Below are 24,974 nucleotides of genomic sequence, written 5' to 3' on the forward strand. Positions count from 1 at the left end.
GTAATCAAGTATTTCAGAGCTAAACCTTACGACTCAGACAATTTTTGCTCTGTTCAACTTCATATTAGGTTCTTTCTTCTGCATTCTTCCTACTAATCTTGGGCACTCTGAAACAACAATAATAGGGCAGAGGAGCTCCAGAGACAGAACCATGCCTGATACTAGATAAAAAGAAAGTTCTTTCTTAGAAACAAAGGGCTGGTTAGGTACATCTAGAAAAATAAGTAGCTTTAAGTCAGCTTGCGTGTTTCATTAAGAAAATTACTCTCCATATACTATTATAAAGGTGAATATCTTTTTCCTTATAACACAGACAGACAAAAACATGCTATGTTACAAGACTATTTCTATTTGTTGTGAAGATGTCTCAAAAATATTGTGTTGATCATGGTTAATACCAAACAGATCATCATAGAATTTAGTAGCTAAAATCCTATGCTAGTTTTGTTATAAGAAAGCAACAATTATAAATAGGTAAAAGCAAAGTATAAACTATAATAGTGCAGGATGATTAGACAAAAAACTTGTGCTCTATATAAAGTGATTACCTCATATTATGACACTAGGAACAATGCTGGCAAATATACCATCTTTTCTGATTCTCAGAAAAAAAGGTGTTCTCGTTATCCAGAACAAGTATTTTTCACTAGCTTTCCTTAACAAGCCTGTGCAGAAAGACTTCAGCAGGTGTTAGAAGTGAATACACTGCAGGAGAAGAAGCTACAAGGTCTCCTAGAATAGTGTTGGCAACATTCACAATAAAAAAACCAAAACCAAACACCACCACCACAAAAAACCCCCAACAAATTCATGAACTTCTACACTCTTTACTTGATTTCTGTTTGGTTTTTTTTTTCCCACACCAGTTCAGTTTGAATGATATACAGTTATTAATTTAAATTAGTTTACTTCCCAGGGTTGCTTTAGATTTCACAGATTTCAGCATGTGATGGAGCTTTTCTTGAATATCTTCTATGTGGGTGGATTTGATAGAAGAGTAAGTTTAGCTTGCAATGCCTGTTGTCACATATCTGTGTTTTTCTGCACCAGAGTAAGGTACATTAAACAATGACAAACTCATTAACATCTGAATATGGTATTGCTTATTTGGTTTGCGTCTCTGTCTTAGTAAGAATTTCACTTCATGTGGCAGCATAAGGAAAACAGAAGCAATCTCTTCACAGAGAACACTGTGATCATATCTTACAGGTTCAGGAGAAAACCAGCTTGCCATAGCTCTGTTCCTTACGTAGAAGATCGAGAACCATATTGTCTTGGCACTTGAGTATTGTTCTGCTGCATTTTGACACTTTCTGTGGGGCAGGTCTAACTGAAGCTCTGTCTCTTGCATTATCTTAGATCAGCTTATTTCTGTGAAACAAGCACCGAATGCCAGAAAAGCTTGTCTTGTGCATAACACTTAGAGCTAGAAGGACTTCCAGAACTGCTCATATATTTTACTCCAGAGCCAATTAAAAACAACAAAAATAATCTAAGGAGCATGATCCAGAAGTGGAGGCTTCCCGTTTTTCAGCATACAAATCACAGACTACAGAGTCAGGCATCCTCTTGTCTGCAAAAAGGCACAGGACCAGAAGGAAAGCAATTGTGCTTGTATGCAATAAACCAGTTCCAACATACCTTTTATACTGGTGGTTCTGTCCTCTGCTTAGACATAGGTTCAGGTTCCTCGAGGCTGAGGACAGTCTGGGGTCCAGGTCTCCTCCTTCCTTGACATGAGGCTATTATATGGAAGATGAGCAATGAGATTCTCTTCCTCCCTGTCTCCACACAGAAGGTATTAAGTTAAACTCAGGCCCTGAGTCAGGACTGCTAGGTCTGTATAGGCACACCTAGTAAATCAACAGATCTCTTTGAATCATAGAAAAACTTTGGCTGGAAGGGACATCTGAAGGCCATCAAGTCCAACAACCACTTGCTCAAAGCTAGGCTAGCTTCAAACTTCAATATGGTTGCTCAGGGACTCCAGCTGAATTTTGAGCATCTCCAAGGATGGAGGTTCCCCAGGCACTTTAGACAACCTGAACCAGTGCTAAACCATTCTTGCAGTGAGATTTCCCTTTCATGTAGTTGGAATTTCTCTCATTGTGACTTGTGATCATTGCCACCTACCCTTTTGTTGTACAACTCCAAGAAAAGTCTACATCACCTCCATCACCCTTCCTTGGGTAGTACAGTTAAATCTACTTGTAGGGTCTTCTCCATACAGAACAAACCCAGTTCCCTCCACCCCTGCTCATGCATCATGCGCACCAGCCTCATAATGGTTTTGGTAGCCTCCACTAAACTTGAGTTGGTATGTCAGTATCCATTTTGTACCCAGGCATCCAAATGACTGCAATGGCATACTGCTGCCTCATTCTTAGTAAGTTTAGGATCAGAGAGTCCTAGTTACCAGATCATAAACAGTCTTAGGTGACAGACAGATGGTATGCACGTAGAAAGAATCTGGGCAGCAGTTCTAGATGCTTATAGTTTTTAAGTAAAATAGGAAAGATTACAGTCTTGAATTCAGTCTCCTAAAAGGGATGTGTAGTTCCCTGATATTTTCTTGGCTCAAGAGCCCAGTCTAATTAAAAGCATTGTAGAAGCAAAGGGTACTGGTTGACAGAAACATTAATCCGTGATTACTGAGTTTAAAAAGCTGTCACTATCACCATGTCATAGGTGAAATACAGCCCTTGACTTATACACAGAACTGAGTCTTAGCAAGACGATTCCCTGACATTAGTTTGGCCTCCTCTAAACTTGCTTGTTCCCAATATATAATACAAGTAACAGGTATTTTCCTTTTAATCACACATCTGCACACAGTTTATAAAATTAGATTTTAGCTCTCTACTTGCTGGAGGATAACAGCCCAGGTTTAGACTAAAGTTGATACTCCTTTGTATCCTGGTATAATTCAAAACGTTAACATTACAGTCCAAAGTCATTAATCTACAAAGGATTAATCTACAACACTAATCCACAAAGGATTAGAGTTCTAACTCTTCACAAGGCAATCTGTCCTCTCAGCTTGTGGTCTCAGGCAAAGACTACCTAGATATCTGCTCACAGGCCTAAAACTTAAGCAGACTGCCTGCATGAACCAGGCACTGAAAGATCCAACTGTGAGATCAAGACAGCATGTTTTAAATTACAGTCCGTGTAATTAGGCACAGTAAAGGCCACCTTCTCTTCTGGAGAAAGACCTGTTAATTACTTTCCTGTCTGCCTTCTGCTGCCATTTCTTGTCCTGAAGGACAAGCTGCCCTTTACCTCTTCCCCCTGCTCAGACTTTAGAGTCTATCTCCCCTTTGGAAAAGGGGACCAATATCTACTCCTCCCCTCCCCAGATCCCAATATTCAATTAGGAACATGCCCCTTGATACTTTTAAAACCCAAAACAGTGCTACAGATTTAGTAACCATTAAGATTTGATTAATTAAGGTTGCAGAAAGTAGAAGTATAATCTGATACAAAATTAATGCAAAGCGTTCTCAGGATACCAGCTTTAATTAACTTTACTGGAGAATTTTCACTGGTTGAATTCTCATCAGATTCTACCCATACAATCAAAAATATTTAATTTCTCAAGAGAAGATGAAGATTTGCATATTTAACTCCTAAATTTGCAAGAACACGCATTCTTTGGCCTTGAGCTTGGTGATAGCTGAAAAAGAAACACTGCTATGTATTTTGCTACTAATACATATATATTCTATCTAATAAAGTTTTACATGTACATCTTATCTACAGGGTGGGCAGCATACTACAGAAGGCAGAATGATGATCTCCATTATAAACTGGCACACAAGAGAAAGCCTTAGGAATACACAGGGCAAGCAGGCATTGAAGTAAGATCTTATTTTAAAATGTATTTTTGAAGTAGTAAAATTAAAAAGTAGTAAGAAATTCCATCTGTTAACAGCACCTGGAAAAAACAACATCATAATGCATTTTCGCAGTGAGGTTTCCTCATTTGTATATCGCAATTATGAACTTTTAAAACCTTTAAGTGAGTTTGGTTTTGAACTATGAATTTGTAAGAGAAGCTAGGAAAAAAAGCAATTGATGCAGAGTGTGAAGCAATCACTCAGACATATGGTCCAGAGCACAGAGCTGACCTTCATCTCTGCCCTTTGAGAGAAAACAAAAAGAAAGGGGGGAGGGGGTACAAGAACCGAGTGAGCTGGAACTGCTGGAGACTGAAGACAAAGGATTCTACAAAGGCAACTCTCATATGGAATTCTGGCCACAGCACTGAAAAACAAGTAGTTTATAAATTAGGGGTTTTTTTGTTGTTTTGTTGTTGTTTTACATTTTTAAAAGCTGCTTCTTAAAGACTCCTCCAAAGATCTTACTCATTATAACTGGTGACCTCTTTTTGCATTTCATCTTGTGTTTCTCGTGCCATTTACAATAATTAATTTGAAAGACCCAGTCAGCATCCTCTGACTGCAACTTATACAAGAGGTTCTCTTCATGCTACTAGGTAACATGCATATGGCACAGCTGGCAGTCTTCTGTTTTCACAGCAGTCAAGTCTTCATTATATCTACTACAAGCGAAGTAGGGAAGATAACGTGACATTAAGCCCCCCTCTTGATTTTTAGGCAACATGCTGATGTCTGAAAGAATCTTACCCTGTTGTAGATGGAACAAGGAGCTGTAAGGGAGAACAGCCTGTACCAAAGTTCAAAATACAAAAAGACAAATAAAACAAAGTTAATATTGTCCAGGACAAAGTAGAAAGAACCAAAACGCACAATGTAATCAAAAGGAATTAATGAGGTGTAAAACATTTAAATGGGGCAAACAAAGTGATGAGTCATATGGAAAGAAACAGAAATGCCCAGTTTCAGTGTTTCAACAGTTTCATAGTTTTCCAGCAAGAAAGTGATCATTTTGGTGGGTTTAAGACAAATTCGCAATGAACATGAAGACAGATGCATTACATATAAACAGCTGAAAAGCACTAGTCATACAGTTCTTTAAGATGGCCTGGGAGAACTCCTAGTGCTGTCTTTGAATTCATCTAACAAACGTACTTAGTGAGCCTTATGAAGAGGTATTTTAGGGTACTGTTGAAAAATTGGCTATATTTTGCAAATTTGCAACATTCTGACTACCAACACTTTTGAACAAGTAAACTTAATTTGCATTTCTTTGGCTTCAAAGTTTTATTTTAAGAGAAAGATTGAATGTTTGTGTGTCAAGGTAAGTTATCAATAGGAAAACAAATTTTTCCATTGGTAAAATATGGAAGCTGTATAAAATCATGTAGCTCTCCAGATATTCACTGCTCTTTAGAGCACTTCTGAATTCTGTTTCTACTTTCTACTGTAGGAAAAACTTCCCCCTTGCTTTTCTTTCTTGGTGTGGGGGGAGGTCAGGGAGGAGAGAGAAAGGTAAGGGAACACCCACAACTATTGCAGACCATTGCAGAGACTGAGCAAGAAAGGGAAACCCAGATATTCATCATCAGATAGATACTCGTTGTCAGATAGATACTTGCCGGTATTTTCTGAACAGATAAGACCCTTGTAACTACTCCATCTTTTAGAAATCTTTTCACAGTGAACCCAGAAACAGCTGTTTACAGTCTGGGCCAGTATTGATCTAAACACCACCATGAACTTGTTGGGAAGACATTCATCACACCTATATGATGGCTACAAAAAAGTTCTAGTGGGTAAGACAAAGATATGAACTTAACACATCATATGTTCTGCTGTAACTATCTACCACTGTGTTGCCTGGCATCTGGAACTAACTAGCAAACCTGGCAGGTAACATGCAAGAGGTATTTGAGTTGGTAGACACAAAATAACATTTACTTCAGTTTTCACCAAGTACACTATTAAGCCTATTTCCTTTAGCCAAACTTGTAACGTCCAAAATATATAAAGCCAGCATGTCAAGGTCTCTTTGACAGGATCTTTTTTTCATTAACCATCAGTGATTTGCATTAATTATAATCCTGTCCTTCAAAGCTGTAAGTGAAAAGAACATAGCTTTTTCTACCGTTTTGCCTGAGATTCATATCAGATCAATAGACCTTGGTAACTTAGTCATTATATTTATTCTTTTTGATAAAAGACATTATATTAGCTTTCTTTTGACTCCTGTAATTTCTTTGCTATTCTAAAATATTTGAGTGAAGAGTACAAGAGCATGGAAGAAGGAATGGTGGACAGTTTAATTTAAATTTGGGTGGCACTACTGGGTTTTTTTGGGCGCAAGTTGCACCCAACAATGTGGGACAAACAAATTCCACTCTTTTTGGTAGCTCATGTAAGCATAGTTACAGAAACAGACTAGCAAATTGGTCACAGATGTCATTAAAAGATGAGAAGGATGCCATAGAAGTTCCACATAAATAAATGGACTTCATCAAAGGCTTGTAGAAAAGTCTCCCTTGGAGATAAAAATTCTTTCTTGCCTATGTCTTCTAAGAAGTTTGAGGAAGGAGTCAAAATTATTTCAGTGATTATATGAAGTATCTTGTCAGAAAGGCACTTCAAATAGTGAAGACTACAAATGACAAGCTGATGAACTACTTTCTGAAATGGGTTATTTGAAGTAAAGCCATTTTAGCTCACTCAAAGCACCTGGCAGAACACTTGCATGTTGGGACAAGCCTCACATGTAAGGATGTACTTTTCCCTTCTGCTTCAGATAGGCGAGAAAGCACCAAGCACATCCTCTTCCAAGCAATTGTGGAAATAGAAATTACTTGCCAAAACAGGTATTTTCCTCAGAAGGCTAGGGCTAAGCCATAGTGTCTGATAGATCCTGCTGGAGCTGTTCCAGCAAGTAAAAGGGCTGGCGTATTGCTCAGTGCAGGTAGTAGAGTAGCTTCTGTCATTTTGGGATGAGAATAAACTCCAAAAAAAGCTTGCCTGTAGAAAAAGCAGCAAAACATGCCAGTCAGTGAGACCAAAAAAGAGATCCCGGTTACGTTAAAGTCGCATGTTTCACAAGTACTTTGCAGACTTGTCATGATTAAATGTCAGGATGAGACCTAGGCATTCCCATTCTCTGCATCACCATTCCAGTTTCCATGGAAAGGACATGTACTTGTGCACAGTCCAAGTAGGTGTGCTGTGGATGATCCAAGTGCAGATGGTGATGCACTCAGCTTGGCATTTTAGAGCTTATTCCAGTCTTGGTTTATTCCTCGTGTTCAGAGACAAAAGGATTTTCAGAGGACGACAAAGGATTCTTCTGGAGTAACTGATTATCATCAAATGTAGTTGTGTGCAGATTTCCCAGGTGAAGCAAAGCAAGTGACTACAAAAGCCAGAATGTGTTTTCATTAAGTTCTAGGTGAAGCTCTTGAAGCAGTCAGTAAACAGGGAAGGAGAGACACAAAGAGAAAGTGACCTATGTTCTGCTTTGGTTAGGTTTTCAACAATAAAGTGCTTGAAGGAAGAAGACTAGAATTAAACTTGTGAATAGTCAGCCCTTTCAGTTATCAGGCAAGCCAGCATTCAGCAAGGCCTTGCATGCAATCTTCTTTATTTATAGAAGCATATGGGTACTGACTTCATCTATTTCTCACTCTCAGATGTCATCCATGCCACCTTAAATAACCAAAAACTCTAATGAAATATGTCTAAAACCACACTCAAGGGTAGGAGAGAAGAGACCCTTTTCACAGACAGCTGATTATGGGGAGGTGCATAACAGCCACTTCAACAATTTTTCTTTACTCTATGCTTAATAGAATTCTTTTCTCTCTCTCTTTATATTTGATCGCTTGTAAACTGAAGACCTCTGATTGAATGCTTTCAGTAGCTGAAAGGATTTGAAGAATCTTCTCTTCTGATTCCCATTTTACATGTTAACTTCCCACAATTAATGCCTTTTTCTTTAGCTTGCTTTTAACTTTCAAAGGCTGCTCCTGCATGGAATAAACCCTTATGCTTTGCTGTTTAATCCTACTGAATCTTTTCGTGCTTCCCTGAATACTTTTTCATTTAGTGATACATCAGCTGGGTTGAATATAAACAGTCTCCATGCCAAGTGTAAGATTTTAGCTTTAAATAAGCTGGTTAGTTGGAGAGAAAAGTAGGAACCTAAAAGAAAAACAAAACAAAACACTCAACACAGATGCCCTTGTTCTTAGCTTGTAAGAAGTCTTTATGCCCAAGCTATAAGACAGAAGCACCTGACTACCACCCAAATACACACATGCAGAAAAGAAAAAGGAGACAAAAAGTTTAGAGTAGAGATCACAGCTACCTTTACTTTTAGTTACTCAAATTTTGCTATTAGTAATCTTTATAAAAGGAACTACTACTTCCCTCATATTGGTCTCACACTCATTAGTTCCACAGAGAAGGCACTTTCTGTGGAGGACAAAGAAAAGTCACCCACTTGACAAACAACTGACATACCAACATTAGTATGCATATATAATTAAGAAGTTTTTAAGTCCTATATTTGACTTACCCAGAAAGACCCTCACTAGATCCATCCTCCCATTCTTCTGGTGACAGTTAACTCCTATTTATTTTATCCTTTCCAACCTGTCCACATCTATGTCCTTACTTACACAAGAATCTCTTAAGATAGGCAATCCTTGGTGAAAATAAAAGCCTAGTATTTTGGCCACTGTTATCAGAATATTAATTACTTTTATAAATTACCACTGTATAGTGAGAATCAACAAAACTGAGGTGCTAAAGTATAACTTCTCTTGGATTTTCACATCACACCTTAACACAAAATAAACACACGTAGAGAGTAAAACTATTGAAAGCCTCTACAACCGTTACTATGAAAGCCATGATACTCCAGATTATTTCTGTATATCTGCCTTTCTTGACAAGGCCTTCAAATGTGCTCAGAAAAGAGAGAAAAATTAGAACACTTCACTGGAACTACTGCTCTCTGAGCAGAACAGGAATACCTCAGAAAGGAGGGTGGGAAGTTGAAATTTCTTCAACAGGACAAATGGCAGATATGATTAAGTAAGCATCCAAGAAGAGTGTCACAGAAAGAACATCAGTTGAAAGACAGATCTCGCAGGATGCACAGAAAGCTTCCACTGTTTTTATCAGTTTGAAGAGAGAAAAGCCAGACAAATTAGCTGAAAATCTGACCTGCCTCAGCAGCAACCACACCAAGGGAAAGTCAGGTAAACTGAAAGGCTTCTAACAGAAGAATTTATCTTCTAAACAACATTCAAATTACCAACTGGGAAACGGCACCTAACCCACACCAATTCCCAGACCAAGTTTTGGACTTGTTTGGGAGAACAAGTTGACACAAGCCAGAAATGTACCAAAATCCTTGGTAACAGTTTAACAGTCACATATGAAACTGTCTAGTGCTCAGCAATATTCACAGACACTGTTTAACTTAAAGACTGCAACTTTGATCCTGCTGATACTCATTCCATACAAACAAAAACCCCTCAAACACCCCATACTTGTCACCAAAATTCATACAAGAATAGAATTATGAAAGAAGATGCTGAAGAGCAGCCCCGAGAGGAGATTGTAATGAATCACTACTAAGCACAGAGACACAGGCGACTGCTCCTCTCAGGAGGAGCTGGACAGAAGAGCTTACTTGCCAAAAGCACACCTAGACACCAAAACGAGGTGCTCGGGTGCTGCCTAAGGCTCAAAGAACACACGGCATTCAGTAATGGGCTCGGATCACACAGCCTGGAAAGCAGGGGAAACTCGGAATGTTTTTGGCACTTTTTCCTCCCACTGCAGTAGGAAATTAATGCAACATACCACCACAGGAAGACAGGCAGTCATTTGGATGCTGACCCCAGAACAGTGCTAAAATTTTCTTGTTTCTAGAATTCTGCCTTGTAGTTTGCTTAAGAAATCATATGCATTTGTTTAAGGTATGTAAACTGCTAAGTCTCCAAATAAAGGTATGAGAGAGTAGTTAAGAACACATATTTATACAATACTGTGCTACCAAGAGAGACCCAACTATAAGCTCAAAAATTTTATTTACTGACAAAATTCAGTTAAAAAAAAAAAAAATATATATATATATATATTTGCAAAATGAGTACCAGTGCCTGGCTTGGCCAGGCCAAGAAGGCTATGAGAGGACGGAAGAACAGAAATGCTAACAAAGAGTGGACTAGAGAATCTAGTAAACTTACACAAAATACATTTGCGTAGTGTGTTGTCCCACTAGAAACGCTGCTTAAAAAGCGGAGCTGCAGTCTGTAATGGATGAATGGCCTTCAAAAATTGCTTCTATGAGGGACAAAAGTGATAGGAAACACTTTTCTGCTTGGAAGGAAATAGCATGGTTGAGTGTGCTACAGTAGTCATCAGAAATCAGCACCTTTTTCTGGAGATTAGCATAAATAACTCCCTGATCTGCAGTCTTATCAGCTCTACAACTGTGGGAAAACAATGTTTAAATAACAGCTTTCATCCCTTACTTGCAAATGTTGTCAATGCAAACAGAAGTGCTGTAAGGTGTTTTGAGGTCTTCCATGATAAAAAGTGCTACATAAATAATACATTTCCCCAGTATCTGAGAAAAAGAGGGTAACAGAAATGCTGCTTCTTGCTCTTTGGTCTGTACAGCAATTGCGTAAATGTGCAGAGTGTACAACTGAAAAGTATCTTCTGGAGCGAGAACTAGCTAATGCATCATACCATGCAAAATATCTTCATGCAATTCCTTCCTTATGTGCTAATGAAATCATTCCCCATTATTAGCTTTCTATATGTTAAAAGCCTACTGTTACATGAACATATAATCAATACTAAAGTATCAGTGAGGAAGTGATGTTACATGCTTGAATTTCTTATACGGTATCTGTGTTCCTCCGAGTGCCTGGCTATCATGTTCACCTTCTATAAATACCCATTCAAATTTTATTTGTTCTATAGATGCTCTGTGTGTGTGCTGGGGATGGGTGAAGGCTGTGCACCTGTTCTTCATCATTTATCAGTGTTTTTGCTTTTGTAAAATTCAAGAGAATATTGCCATTGCCCCAGTCAGGCCCTAGTAATACCACATTAGGTATAGATACAAAAATTACACTCTAAAAGGACACGTAGCACTGGTGGCATTATTTTTACACATTGTCACTCAGAATGAATGACACTGGCTAATACAGTTCTTTACTACCTTATAATATTATAGCTGCCATTCAGCAGATCAACACCTGAACTCCCTGCAGGCAAATAAACATATCAAGAAAGTATTCAACAAGGCCTCTAGCTATCCAGGATAATTTAGAGCATTCCCTATTCAGGATAAATATTCTGCTTGGAAAAGGTTTTGGTGTTTGTCTAAGAACTGAACGTAAACATTAGTAGCCTGTATATAAACAAATATATGATAACATGGGCTTATTTCATTGACAATATCTGTGGTGTCCTTAGGCTTTTAAGGCATGCTGTAATCAATTTTGATAAGCTATGTCTCCTTCTCAAGTCATACAGCTTCTATATTCATGCATACTCCATTCACATCTCTTATCACACTTTGACTCCATGAGACCTTACAAATAACAGTTACTTAAAATGCAGCAGTCTATTTTTAGGCTTTTATTTAAAAAAAAAAAAAAAAAAAAAAAGTGTTTCACATTATGCCTGCCTTTTAGGCTGATATTTTTCACATGCTCCAATTCTTATATGCATTAACGAATCCTGTTCTCTTATTTTCTGCTTGCCATGTCTGAGCTCCCAAACATTAGCCCAAATCAGTAAAGCTGCCATCATCCCACTATTTTAAAACAAGAGTAACACAAAACAAAGGAAGGGTTTATGACTGAATCTCTCTTGGTCTATAAGCTCACTACAGTTTGTTCTTTCTTACACTTAAAATGCACATTTTTGCTACCCAGCCATCAATTTTTATGTCTCCTGCTAATGGCACCAGTTCCTTCCAGTCTCACTGCAAACGTATTATTGTACTGATCCTACAATGAAAATGAACCTCATGGGGACATGAGAGATCAACCCAAATGAAACATGTAATTAATAACTGGAAAAAATATGTATGGTAAAAAAAAATAGGAAAGGAATAGAACAGAAACAGAAATTATCATGCTACTAAGCAGAGTTCCTAAAGTTCTGACCATTGCACATCAGAAATAAATTTGCAGGAAGTATATAAAAAAGCGACAAAGAATCAATCAGATATGGAAGAGAGTCTACATATGCAGAAAGAGCAAATAGACTAAGACGACTCTGTTCTTAAGGAAAGAGAAAATGTGATAGATATGTGAAAACATGACTAGTAAGAAACTGAAAAGGAAACAATTGTTTAACATTTCTCACAGCATGACAATTAAAAGGGCCCCCAATTAAATCATTAGGCAACAAATTTTAAGGCAAAACAAAGATTTCCTTACACTCCACGTACACCGAATCATGTAACTGCCAAAGGATACTGTGGAGGCTGAGAATATAAATCAGACCAACCGAACACATGCAGTGAGGACACGATGCCCCCTGCGATTAAATGTAATAGTGCAAACATTACTTTGAGCTCACAAAACTCCTCATCAATGCTGAGCACTAAACACTGGGAGACTGTATCAAAAGATGATTATTCCATTTAATTTATGCATTAGTTCTCTAAGCATCCTTTACTGGAATTTTGCCAGTGGTCTTATTTCAATAGCAGATTTATATTCTTACAGGCTAGATCTATAATGATATGGCACACAGCTTTTCTGAATAAGAAGAGGTTTTTGTCCATCCTATACAGTTCGAACAGGCATCTGACAATCACTGTTCTAGCGTGAACAACTATTTTTTAATTTACTAGCTACACAAACCCCAACTAATCAATGCCAAATGTCATGTACCACAGGAGAAAGTCTCCATATGTATTTCATTTTACAAATTCACTTAAAAAAAAAAAAAACAAACACCAAAAAGAGACACTTAACCTAATAGTTCCCAAGATCTTTTGCTAAACTTAAATAAGACACATCTTTCATTCTTTTTTTGTTATATATTCTTTGCAGTGTATAATAGTGTTTTCCTGAAATTCACTAGCAACATGCAGATATCAAGAACTTTCTGTGCCCCAAAGCAAGAACCTTGGGAAGTTTGAAAGTAGAAGAGTCTGTTTATCCTGATCACCTTTTTAAACTTATATCTCAATGAAGTGAGAATGACAGTGAGCTTCTACTTAACAAGAATTTTTCTTGGTCCACTTGTGGAGAGATGATTTCAAAGTAGAAATGGATTTTTAATTTCTACTTTGACCACGTTAGACAAAAAAAAAATTTCAAAGACAAATCTAGAGAGTTACAGACCAGAAATATTAGGCAGAACTCTAGAAATTCTTTGAAAGCAAAGCTGAGAATCCAAGTCACTCATTAGATTGGACAAAGGGAAGTGATGAAACATTTGTTTACATAAATTTAGTTTAATCCATTTAGAACAGACTTTTCCATGAAAAAAAGAAAAATTAGGAGGGACTCTTGGTCAAGGCTCAAGTTCTGCTATTATTTACTTTCCCTTGCTTTGAAGTGTGAAAATTCTGCTTTTGAGCCTTGGCCCGAAGGAGTTCACATCAACTGAGCTCAAGGCTGAGCATACAGAATTGGTGGACTCATACTTTTTGCAGTTCTTTGAGTTGATCTGCTATCCAAATAGCAGCAGTCATCTTCACAGAACACCTTGTACAGGACTCACTGACAGGTTTCTCATTAAGTATCACAGCTTTGACTCTTCGGTGAAGTTTGCCTCTCTCTTACCTACGGACAATCAACAAATAGAGATGCTGAACAGGAACCAACTTAAGACTGCTACTGAAGTAATAATATCCTTTACCAATATGATCCACGGTATTTTAAGTGAGGTTTAACATGTACTATAAATAGTATCATGGAAGGACCATTAATAAGCATCTGTGCTATTTTAAAACAACAGGTGGTGAGATCGTTTCACCACAGTTATGTGCTCACCATATGTGTAAGTGGAAATTCTGTAGGAGGTAGAAGGCAAATGAGTGAATAGTTAGCAAATATATATATTATGTAATATACATAATTATACAGATATATTAAGATGTATATGATCTCATTAAAGCTGCAGCACATTTTACAGGCCAGCTAACAGCTGCCAAGATAACTTTGATATACCTTTGGGTCTTTTGGAAAAGTTGCTAGAACAAAGATGTGACAAAAAAGCAGTCAAAGAGAAACTAAAATTGTATGTTGGAGTTAGACCTATTTGCCTATCACATCTGGTGAATCACTGGGACGTTGTGCAGAAAGGGATGCATAACTGCTCAAAGACCAGCCAGTTGCTTTAAGGTACTTCTGAACACAGGGCAGGTTAAATTGCCCATAAATCCTGTAAAGCCAAAGAACAGCAATGTAGCCAATTTTAAAATTCATTTTAATAAAGGTTAGAAAACAAAACAAATTCTACTAGAGAGAACTACACCCTGGCTGACATGGAAATTCTTCCACTGAAGCTCTTCTGCAGAGTTCATGTTTTATACTTGGTTCACCCAGGGAAGAAAGGCAGAGATACCCTGGAATCATTTTACCATTACATTTAGAAATGCTATCAGCTCAGAAATGCAGTGTATCTTCAGTATGTTAGGGAGGACACAGAACATGATCATATCTTATTGGTTCTACCATATGAATTAAAGGAAGAAAAATGAAATTATTTGATCCGGCATTTGGCTGGAACATTTGCACCAACTCTCCTATAAGAAAGTCCGTTTTGTGTTACTTTCTCCTCTGATATGTTTTAAATTTAAAGACAGGGATATATATTGGAAGCATACAGTTCTTGTACAATCAGATCCTTTCTTTTATAATGTTGTTTTAATACAGTCATTTTGTAAGAGTATACAACGTGAAGACTTTCTCAAAACTAGTCTTTCCATGCGTCATGAAATTAATACATATAAATGGATTCATGCTTGTGTTGCTGTCACATGCAGTCCTCTTCACGAGAAAGGCTTAAATTCAGCTTGCTTTTGCAAGAAGCGTGCATGAAGTCTGCACTTCTATCTCCTTATTTCAGATATTAACCTCAGGGCTTCATTACCTGGGTTGTGAAGTGGTGGCTTACTTGATTAGTAAGTCTTGAATACAAGATAAAAAGATGTCTGTCTTGTTCCCACCACTATTATATTATAAATGGATAAAACTCTTTGTTCTCCTTAACAATTGCTACCTTTGCAGTTAAGTGACCACTCACATAAAGATCTTCTATTGACAATAATTAGAGTCCAACATGAAACTAATCTGCATAGTAGGAGATGAAGTTTAAGCTTATGCCTGGCATTTATTTCTCAGATGGGCATTTTCTCTCACCTAGAAATGTTAACTACTAGAAAAACTAGTTAAAAACTAGAAAAAAAAATGGTATCATTACTGTTAAAATACTCCTGACTGTTTGCACATGCTAAAGTATATAGTCTTAAGTTCACTGTATAATATCTGTCCACTCACACCCTGCTCAAGACTTCCTTTAAAGAATTCTTAATTTGGGGAAAATAAACCAACTCAAAGCCTAGTAACAACATAACTGAAAAATTACATGCTTGCTCTGGAATGTGGTTGTTTCAGTTAGTTCAAACAGCACTTAGAAACATGAGCTTTAAACATTCTCATAATAAGAGAAAATATATTAACTGAACTGTTTCATTTGAGCTCTTGGAAAGGACCACAAATGAAATCAAACCTCTGCAGCTTCAAGTGCATTCAAGGTTACTGGGTTTTCCAGTTTCTTCTCCTAAGGAAACAGGCCTTATGCAAACATACCCATCTGGCCCCCACTCATAAATTTGGTCAAATGAACCTGCTGGTTCAAAGGCTGACTGTGGCCTAGAAATCTCAAAGATAATTAAGTTCTTACAAATTCGAAGAACTAACCCAGATGAAGAGTTCCAAAATAGCAGACCCTCTGAGGAAAAGGCAGCTAAATCTCAGCTGCTACCCAGTCTGTCTGGCATCAGCCAGCTGGCCAACTAGGCTGTTCTTCCAGTTAGCAGGGCTGTTGCCCTAAATTAACCACAATAAAGATACTTTTCTTCGCTTGGCAAAGGTATGGAAGTTACTGTAAGAGAAGGAGGAAGAGGAGTTCTGGAAGAGAAGTCTGTAGGAAGTGGATTTACATCAGTAACACCATTGAACTAAATTCAAACTAATAGTTATATATACACATTTTTCTATGGACACATGCACTCTTGCATTTTACATGACTACACCACCTGTCTTTGGAGTACACATAAGATAAAAACAAAAGCAATTCAAGTTTTCACTGTCAAACCAATCAGATGTACATTCACATCTATGAAAATGGTCAACTACTCCTTCATCCCTGCCACCACATTGTTTTAAGAAATGTTAACTAACAGTCCTTTGAAACATTATTTAGGTTTGTCAGGAAGCACACACAGCTAAATTTACTGTGCTAATGGTCAACACTCGTAAGCACTCATACTACCCTGTATTTAACAACAACAGAATGGGAGACATTACTTGATGCTCTCTTCAAGGAAGAAATTGGCTTTTTATAGAATAGGTGGGCTAATATGAGAAGCATCTGTCAGCTACATGGTTTCTTTTTCCAGCCAAAGGTAATTAGAGGAGAAATCAGCAAATGACTACAACATTGCAACCTCTGAGACAGCCAGACATGCTCTTTTCTAGAAAAGGAAAAAACAGTAGAGATGTCTTAACTCAGACTCCCAAGTGTTTTACAGGAACAAAATAAATGTTTGTTAGACAAAAAAAATAGAGGTTTGATGGAATGAGAACTTTTTTCTAGCTTGAAATGCACACATAGGATGTGCCATGGAGTGCTTAAAAGGAACAAGCTTATACAGGGTCATAGTTAATGACTGTTCTTCAGAGCAAAGATATGTCTGTTGAACTGATTTCTGACACTGCAATTGACCAGTCACTCTTTGTTTCAGCCTCGCGAAGCCTCAACTGGCTTTTATACACGTTTCCTGACTCTGTAGCCATCATTCGCCTTCTGCATACTTAGCATCAGTACTGAGTCAATATATCAATACAGATATTTAAACATCTTCCCAGAAATAATGACAACAGACCAAGCAACTGCCTGTTACCTCCTTAAGTATTACTTTTATCACTCTAGCATCATGACCAGAGGCTTCAACCACGACTGGGGATCCCACAACTGCATGAGCTGCTCTGTGAAGACACAGGATAACAGGACCCTTTAAGATGAACATACAAGTAAAAAGACATTGAATAAAATAACCTTCAGCTTCCAATATCCTGCTTCCTTTTTTCATTAAGAACAGATGAATACACTATCCTTGTCTTCCCAGAGGCACAATCATTGTTTTCACTTCCAAACCAAACCACACAGAGCCATTACCCATTACTACAGGCAGACAGTGCTCATTCTAATGATCTGCCTCTGCATGCCAACCCTAGCCTCCCGTATTGACATGCCTGCTTTAGAGCAACCTTTTTTAGAGCAGAACAAAGAAAAAACAAAACCCCAAAACACCAACGTATCAGACAGAGACACAGGCCAGGCAGATTTTTTGCTTCTACTCAATTCCAAAAGACCATTCATCTAATGTTAAAACCTGCGTACGTACCACAAACAATGTGCAACGTCAAAGGCCAAGCTACAATGCTGCATGTACTCTTGTTTTTCCACTTCTGAAGGTGACGTGATAGAAGAGCAACTCACTAATTCTTCTATTTAGCAAACAAAGGCATTTGAATTTTGCTGCTATTTTGTTTGTCCCAAACCTTGTGCTAGATGATAAAAATGGAAAAAGGAAGAAAACACAAACAGAAGTCCCCGAAAAAGTCAACAGTATCCATTTTGGTATAAGGACTGGCTCTCCAACTTCTTCTACACTCCCTGTAGTTTCCTGTGAAGCGACTCCCAAATCCAGGAATGTAAATGAGACGACATCCTTTTCTGCTTCTCTTCCCCTGAAACCCTTCTGCCCTAAGATGTCTTCCCCGTCACTTGAGGAAGGCACAGCGGACCGGAGAGAGCAAGAGGAGGCCCGGAGCGCAGTCCTGCACCTGTCGCAGCGCTCCACGCTCCTTCCCGCTTTCGCGGCCCTCCTGCGCTCCGCCACAGACAAAATGCCCCCTCCGGGCGAGCGGATCCCTTCTGACGGGGGCACAGCGAGCAGCCCGGGCTGCTGAGCAGCGAGCTGGCACGCAGCCACCGCACATCCTGGCAACAGGAGATAAAACGCAACGCTGTGGCGCTTCGGAGAGGGCAGCCTTTCTGCTTTTGGAGGGAACCACCGGAGGGGGAAGGAGAAGGAAGCTTACGCGCCTCAGCACGGCTCCAGACCCTGCCTGCGCGCACGCAGCACGGCGGCTGTTCCCCGGGCCGCCAGCCCGGCCTTCCCCGGGCTCGCAGCGGGCAGGCAGCGGCCCCGGCAGCGGGGCGAGCTCGCCGCCCGCCCCCGCACAAGCCCCCGGCAGCTCCCGCTCACCTTTCCAGCGACCGGCTCAGCGCATCTTCCTCCCTCCCTCCCGCAGCGGCTGCTCGTGGCGGCCCAGAGCCCCCGGGCTCGGCGGAGCGGGGTGCCCGGCGCTGCCCCTCCCTCAGCCGGCGGCAGCTCCCGCTGTCACTTCACCCCCACATCCCGCCGGCGGCGGCAGCTGCTGCTGCTGCTCCTAAATTCACGGCGCTCCGGCGGCATGAAGTCATCCTCCCCGCCCCCTCCCCGGGCCGCCGCACTCCGCTCCCGCCGCGGAGGGGGAGACGGCCCTTCCGCCCGGCCGCCCGAGCCCCGCGGGGCCCTGGCGCTGCCCCCCCACCCGAGGGGCCGGCACTCCCGCGGTACTACACTCACCCCGCTGCCCGGGAGCCTGCGAGGGGCGGCACGGTCCTCCGGCGGCGCGGCTGCGGGTTGGGGGTCCTCCCCGGGCACGGCGGCACGATGGGCCGCTCCGCCCCGCGCCAGCCTTCCCCTCTCGGGAGTCCCCTCCGCAGGCTGTGGGGAGCGCGGCGCTCCCGCCCGACGGCCGCTCCAACCGCTGCCCCCGTGCCCGGCGCCGCGGCCTCGCCTCGCCGCCCTGCCCAGCCCGGTCGTACCGGGCTCAGCGGCGAGGAGCGGAGGAGGGCAGGCTCTCGCAGCGCTGCAAGGCCGGAGCCAAGGGAGAGCCTCACCCCGGGAGAGCGCTCTGTTTTGAAGGAAAATCCGCTGTAATCCCTCGTGCTTGTGTGTGGGCGCCCGGCTCTCCCCGCCCCGGCCTCAGGGCGCGCAAGCGCTCCGCAGGCTGTGCCCCTGGAAAATGCAGCTGTTTCGGGGGTGGAGGGGAGTTTCTTTGCCACTGCCTTTCGCTCGGTGCCTGGGAGGGGAGAGCAGAGTAAAGGCACTGCGTCCAAGGTCACCAGGACACACTTCTCCCTTACCAAGGGCGTCCTGGTATTTTTAAGATCCACCAGTAGGCAGCACGTCTGTTTTTGTCACACAGTGCTGCGCACGTACTGGGTAAGTGGCAGGCTCATAAAGAAGGCTGGATTCCTGTCACAGTTTACAATCCCACGAACCCATCCCGTGTGCAGGACAAGCACAGCTATGTTGCTGCATAAATAACAGCAGGCAGCCCAGTTCAGATAGATCCGCGTGTCACCAAATCATCGTAGTCTGAGAGCTCTTCGTATTTCACGAGCGAGGCAGGGTCGCATCTGGTCAAGAAGAGTCCCGCTGGACGAGCTCCCAGGCAAATACCTGTGTGAGCACAGGTGTTTCCAAGGCACTGCGCCTGCTCTGTTGACCGGGTAACCAAGCGGTGCCTCAGCAGGGTTCTGGGGTAGACCCGAGTTGGAAAAGTTGATGTTTTCCATGGCGATGAGGTCTGAAACAGGATGAGAGCTGCTTCAGCGGCCTGAGTATAGATAGGAAGGCTGTCTGTAGTGGAAGAGGAAAGCAGAAAATGGGAGAGGAGTCTCATTAAGGTAAAGATCTTAATCTCTGTCTCTCAGATGAGATATAAAACTCTGAGCCTGAGTTCCCTTTTGGAAATCCATTGTGTTTGTTTTTATAGTGGTTATGGTAAGGCTTTTAACTGTGCCGGTGTCTTTGATTTGATTCCCTGTGCCTGTGCAGTCCCACAGTTGCACTAATTGGGCTGCTCCTGTTTACTCCCTGCTTTGAACCTCTTCTATTGATTGGCATGGCAGGCCTGAATGGGCAACACTGGCAGCATTTCAGCAGTGATATTTAATCTCTGTTTACAGTGTGTTAGGTTAGGTGATTGAAGGCTCATCTCCACATACACAGAGGAGCTCAGGGGCATGTGGGCAGGCAGGGGAGCCCCAATAACCAGGTCAGAGAAAGGGAGCTGTATTGGGTCTGGCTTGGATGGAGTTAATTTTCCCCATAGCAGCTATCATAGTGCTGTGGTTTGTATTGGTAGCTAGAAAGGTGTTGATGACACACCAGTGTTTTGGCTACTGCTGAGTGGTGCTCCCACGGCATCAAGGTTCTCTCTCCAGCATTTCTCCCCCTCCCCAGTAGGCTGAGGTGGGCAAGATCTTTTGAGGGGACATAGCCAGGACAGCTGACCGAAAGTGACCAAAGGGATATTCCACACCATATGATGTCTGCTCAGCAATAAAAGCTAAGAGAAAGAAGGAGGAAGGGGGGGCATTTGTTATTTACAATGTTTGTTTTCCGGAGCAACCGCTAGGCATACTGAAGCCCTGCTTCCTGGGAATTGGCTGGACATTGCCTGCTGATGCAGAGTAGAGAATAAAATCTTTGTTTTCCTTTTGCTTCTGCATACGGCCTTTGCTTTTGCTTTTATTAAACTGCCTTTATCTTGACCCATGAGGTTTTTCCATCTCATTTTCTCCCCCCCCATGCCATCCTGCTGAGGAGGGGAGTGATAGAGCGGTGGGGTCCAGCCAAGGTCGCCCCACCACAGGAGCCCCTGCCCAGCCCCTCCCAGGGCTGTCCCAGGGGAGCCTCAGCCCCATGGGGCTGGGGGGGGGGACACCCAGCAGTCAACCAAAAAGCTCTGGGCATCACCTCACAGACTGAGGGGGTTACTGCCTAGGGGTACAGGACACATCATGGGATGCAAAATAGGAAGAGCATTTTGGGATTGGACAAGGCTTATTATGGGATGTTTAGGGCAAGAACAAAAGATGAGGAAAGGAAGGGATCAAGGTGATATGGGAATGAGCAAGGGTGGGAAAATAGTTGGAAGAGGAGGCAAATAGGGACAGTCCTGTGTAAACAGACTGCTGGTCAGTACGCTTGTGTGCCTGTGCCCTGCACCTGATCAGCGCAGTCTCTCCTGTCTCCTCACTAAACTCTATTTCTAATGCGTTTATTGGGTGAGAGGACTCCCTGTTCTGTGTGCGTGTGTGTGTATGGGGTGTAAATGCCAGCAGCAAGAGTCGCACCTCAGGTCATAGGGACCCGTGCCAGAGAGGAGGACAGGATTACACCATTCATGCTATCATTTATATATATATTTTGTATATATGTATATATACAAATGTATATATATATATATACATTTATATATATATTTGTGTATACATACATAGTGTGTGTGTGCCTACTAGGAATACCTTCTCAGACTTGCTACTGACTAGACCTAGGAAAATGGAGCTGTGGCAACCTCTCTTCTATTGGGCTATATGGCTCAGCAACTCCTCCCACAATCCACTAAATGATTAGCATACTAGAAAATCCTTGATCTGTGCAAAAGTGAGAATTATTATTGTCGTTATTATTATTATTATGGAATTATTATAATTTCTTTGGTAGCAGTAAATTCCAGAGTCAAAAGAAGTAAATGATCCTGGCCCAAGAGTATTAATTAGTACTATTCAATATACATAATTACAAAAAAAGAGAAGGACACATGGGCGAGACACCTATAGAATTTGATTTCAGTAGAAAAACATAGGTGTGCATCATTTAGCAACATTCAGAGAGACTGTTCTACTCAGAGAATATAATCTTCGATTTAGTAATCATGGATTCAATCAGTTTAAAATAAATGCAAATCTAAATACAAATTGATTGAAATCTAAGCATTTCAGCTTTAAAAGGGAAAATAGAAGGAACTAGTTAGTGAAATCAGTTGAACAGCTGAATATGGGGAAAGCCTGGAAATTTCTTTAATAAGTGAGAACAGCAATGCATAAGGAAGAACTCCAGACTTGACTGCAAAGGGGGTGACTTCAAACAAGATATTAGAAGTAGGCTGTCAACCAACAAATGAAGAGAAAGTTGTGGCTTAGAGGTTAGAAATAGCAAGGGTGAGGTGAGATTTGCCAACATTCAAATTAAATTAGATTGTGAAAATAAATAATAAATAGTAAAAGTGCATCACTTGTAAAAATGTAAAAAAATCCTGACATGAAGAAGCTGACCTCCTTTTTAGTGAGGATGGTGTGAAAAATCTAGGCTCTCTCCCTCAAGTTGAGTACTTTGCTTTCCTGATAATTGCTGCTGGAGTAAAGGGTGGAGTGAAGGAAAAACAATTAAGGGAAATGAATGAATGTATAATGGATGTTACTGTTTTCACAGTGAAATTAAAATCAAAAGAGTGTGTTCAAGTCAGAGGAGTAAATCTCCATCTAAATGTAATGGAAAAATATGGTATAAAATCTCAAGAAATTTTTGTAAGTCAAAACTGGTACACTATTCCTGGAGATTATCTGACAGTACCGATATTTAAGAAATGAGAAGAGACCTAGGAAATTTAAGTTACATGAGCTGGTTGGTGGCCGCATGCAACACTGAAATTCAGGGATGCTTTTACTATGGAACCCATTTGATAAACTGCAGAATATAGGGATAGGTGTAAGGTAGATATGGTATACCTGTAAGAGACGAGGAATATGAAGGATAGCAAAAAGTTGTCCTGTTAAGGCAAGATGTCATTCTGGAGAAGAGTTAGGGGTAGCATTTCAAAAAGAGTAATCTTGGATTTGATTTTATTTAGCATTTTCAATAGTGGTCTTGGCAAGTAAGTACAAATGAATTAAATTTGGATAAGAAACACTGTCAATATACAGGATGTTTGGATAAACATGCTAACCAGATGAGGAGTAAAATCACAGAACTGGGATGAAGTTTTAATGGAAAAAAAGCCAAGAATTTTAACTATACACTAGAGACTCATCAGCTGGAAATCACAAAGGAAAAGAAAGAAAAATTCAGAACTATTAGATGATCATAGGATGACTGAGCTAGCCATATTGAGAAAGGAAAAAGTATTTTTATCGCATATCAACTGAGGCTAGTATAGATACGGAATTTTGTTGACCTGGCTGTATCTCTGCTTACATGTTTGAGTTTGCTGTGGCGACACTTCTTGGTAGAAAGTGTGTTACAAATAACAAATAGCTTTACAGAAAGCTATTTCTTCTTTGTGGTTAACCAGTGACTTGCAAACACTTAGATCAAGTGGCCAAACAGTAAGTATGTGGCCAGCCATACACTAAGTTGAAAAATAAGAACAAATGGCAAGAATCAAGTCCATCCACAGAATAATTTGTAGGAAGTGTGTAAACAGGACAAGTATGCATGTATACATGAGCCGTGAATTTTAACAGTAAAGTTGAGAAGAAGATAACTTCATACATTGCCTCTGGGTTTGATTTCAGTGTCTCTGTAACTTAGGGAATGTGTGGGTATTTCCTGAATTCTTGGTCTGTATTCAGAGACAGAATAAGGTAAACTCCCATGGGCCTACTTTCCATTTCAGTTTTATCTAGGCATTTAATCTATGCCATAGATTGTATAGCAGCATTTAATAGCTTATGGGAGCTTCCTGAAGCTCTCCTGTTAGGAAATACTTCATCACACTCTTGCTTACATACACATGTATGTAAGACTTTTCATGAGCATTAGGACCTTCAGGAAATTCCTAATAAAAAGAAGTCACCTGGAGCTGACTTAGCTTTTTTACCACTTTGCTTAGTACCAGTGGTAAAAACAGTATAGACCACGCAGGTTGGTAAAAGTGGATCTGATTTACAAGATGTCTTACTAATGAAGGCGTATATTTATGTGGAGAACTGTTGTGGTTTAGCCCAGGTAGGCAGCTCAGCCCCACGCAGCCACTCGCTCGCGACCCCGCGCAATGGGATGGGGAAGAGAACTGAAAGGGTAAAAGTGAGGCAACTCGAGCGTTGAGATAAAGACAGTTTAATAAATAAAGCAAAAGCTGTGCATGCAAGCAAAGCAAAATAAGGAATTTGTTCACTGCTTCCCCTCGGTAGGCAGATGTTTAGCCATCTTCAGGAAAGGAGGGCTCCATCACATGTAACGGTTCCTTGGGAAGACAAATGCCAAACCTCTGAACATCTTCCCTTCCTCCTTCTTTCCCCCAGCTTTTATTGCTAAGCACAACATAATATGGTGTGGGATATCCCTTTGATCAGCTGGGGTCAGGTGTCCTGGCTGTGTCGCCTCTCAATTTCTTGTGCACCCCCAGCCTGCTCGCTGGTGGGGCACTGTGAGAAGCAGAAAAGGCTTTGACCCTGTGTAAGCACTGCTCAGCAATAACTAAAACATCTGTGTGTTATCAATACTGTTTTGATCATAAATCCAAACCATAGCACCATACAAGCTATTATGAAGAAAATTAACTCTACTCCTGCCAGAAGTAGTACAAGAACATAAGAAGATACGAGGACCACTGCACATAGGCTTCTTTACAGTTTATATTCCTGAAACTAGGAAAATTGGTTGTACTGAGTATAAAAAACAACTCTGATCTCCCATCCACTTTTTTCTGCCTAAATAGCCTACCTCCTATGGACCTGCTTATATGGCAGTTACCTACGTTAGGTTATTTTCATGTGTTCCAAAATTCTAATGCTTTTGGAGTCTCTGCAGTGCAAGCCAATGTGCTGTTTCCTGGAGAACAATAGCTAATTCTGTTATAACCAGTTTATATATCATAGTTTGCCATAAGCTTTTTTTTTTTTTCTTTTAATATTAAACTAAGTACTAATGTACACTTTAATAATAGTTTTTCTGGATTT

The 24,974-nt window shown here is 40.7% G+C and overlaps 1 protein-coding gene across 4 annotated transcripts in view; it reads right to left on the reverse strand.

The window, feature by feature from the left end:
* Window positions 1-19,164, reverse strand: part of PKIA (cAMP-dependent protein kinase inhibitor alpha) — a 44,052-nt gene extending 24,888 nt beyond the window's left edge. The window contains exons 1-2 of one of the 4 annotated variants that reach the window (XM_087751113.1): window positions 18,442-18,649; window positions 1,642-1,742 (exon numbers count right to left, since the gene is read on the reverse strand). The gene's annotated coding sequence lies outside the window, so the exon portion shown is untranslated. Of the gene's footprint in view, window positions 1-1,641; window positions 1,743-17,574; window positions 18,128-18,441; window positions 18,650-18,804 lie in introns of those variants that run through there. The other 3 variants (XM_087751123.1, XM_087751110.1, XM_087751116.1) reach the window with 3 other exon arrangements.
* Between the last annotated feature and the right edge of the window lie 5,810 nt (window positions 19,165-24,974).

Source organism: Nipponia nippon, unplaced genomic scaffold (genome assembly GCF_047370975.1).
Source record: "Nipponia nippon isolate SJK-2023a ecotype South Korea unplaced genomic scaffold, ASM4737097v1 scaffold_1, whole genome shotgun sequence".
Lineage (NCBI taxonomy): Eukaryota > Metazoa > Chordata > Aves > Pelecaniformes > Threskiornithidae > Nipponia > Nipponia nippon.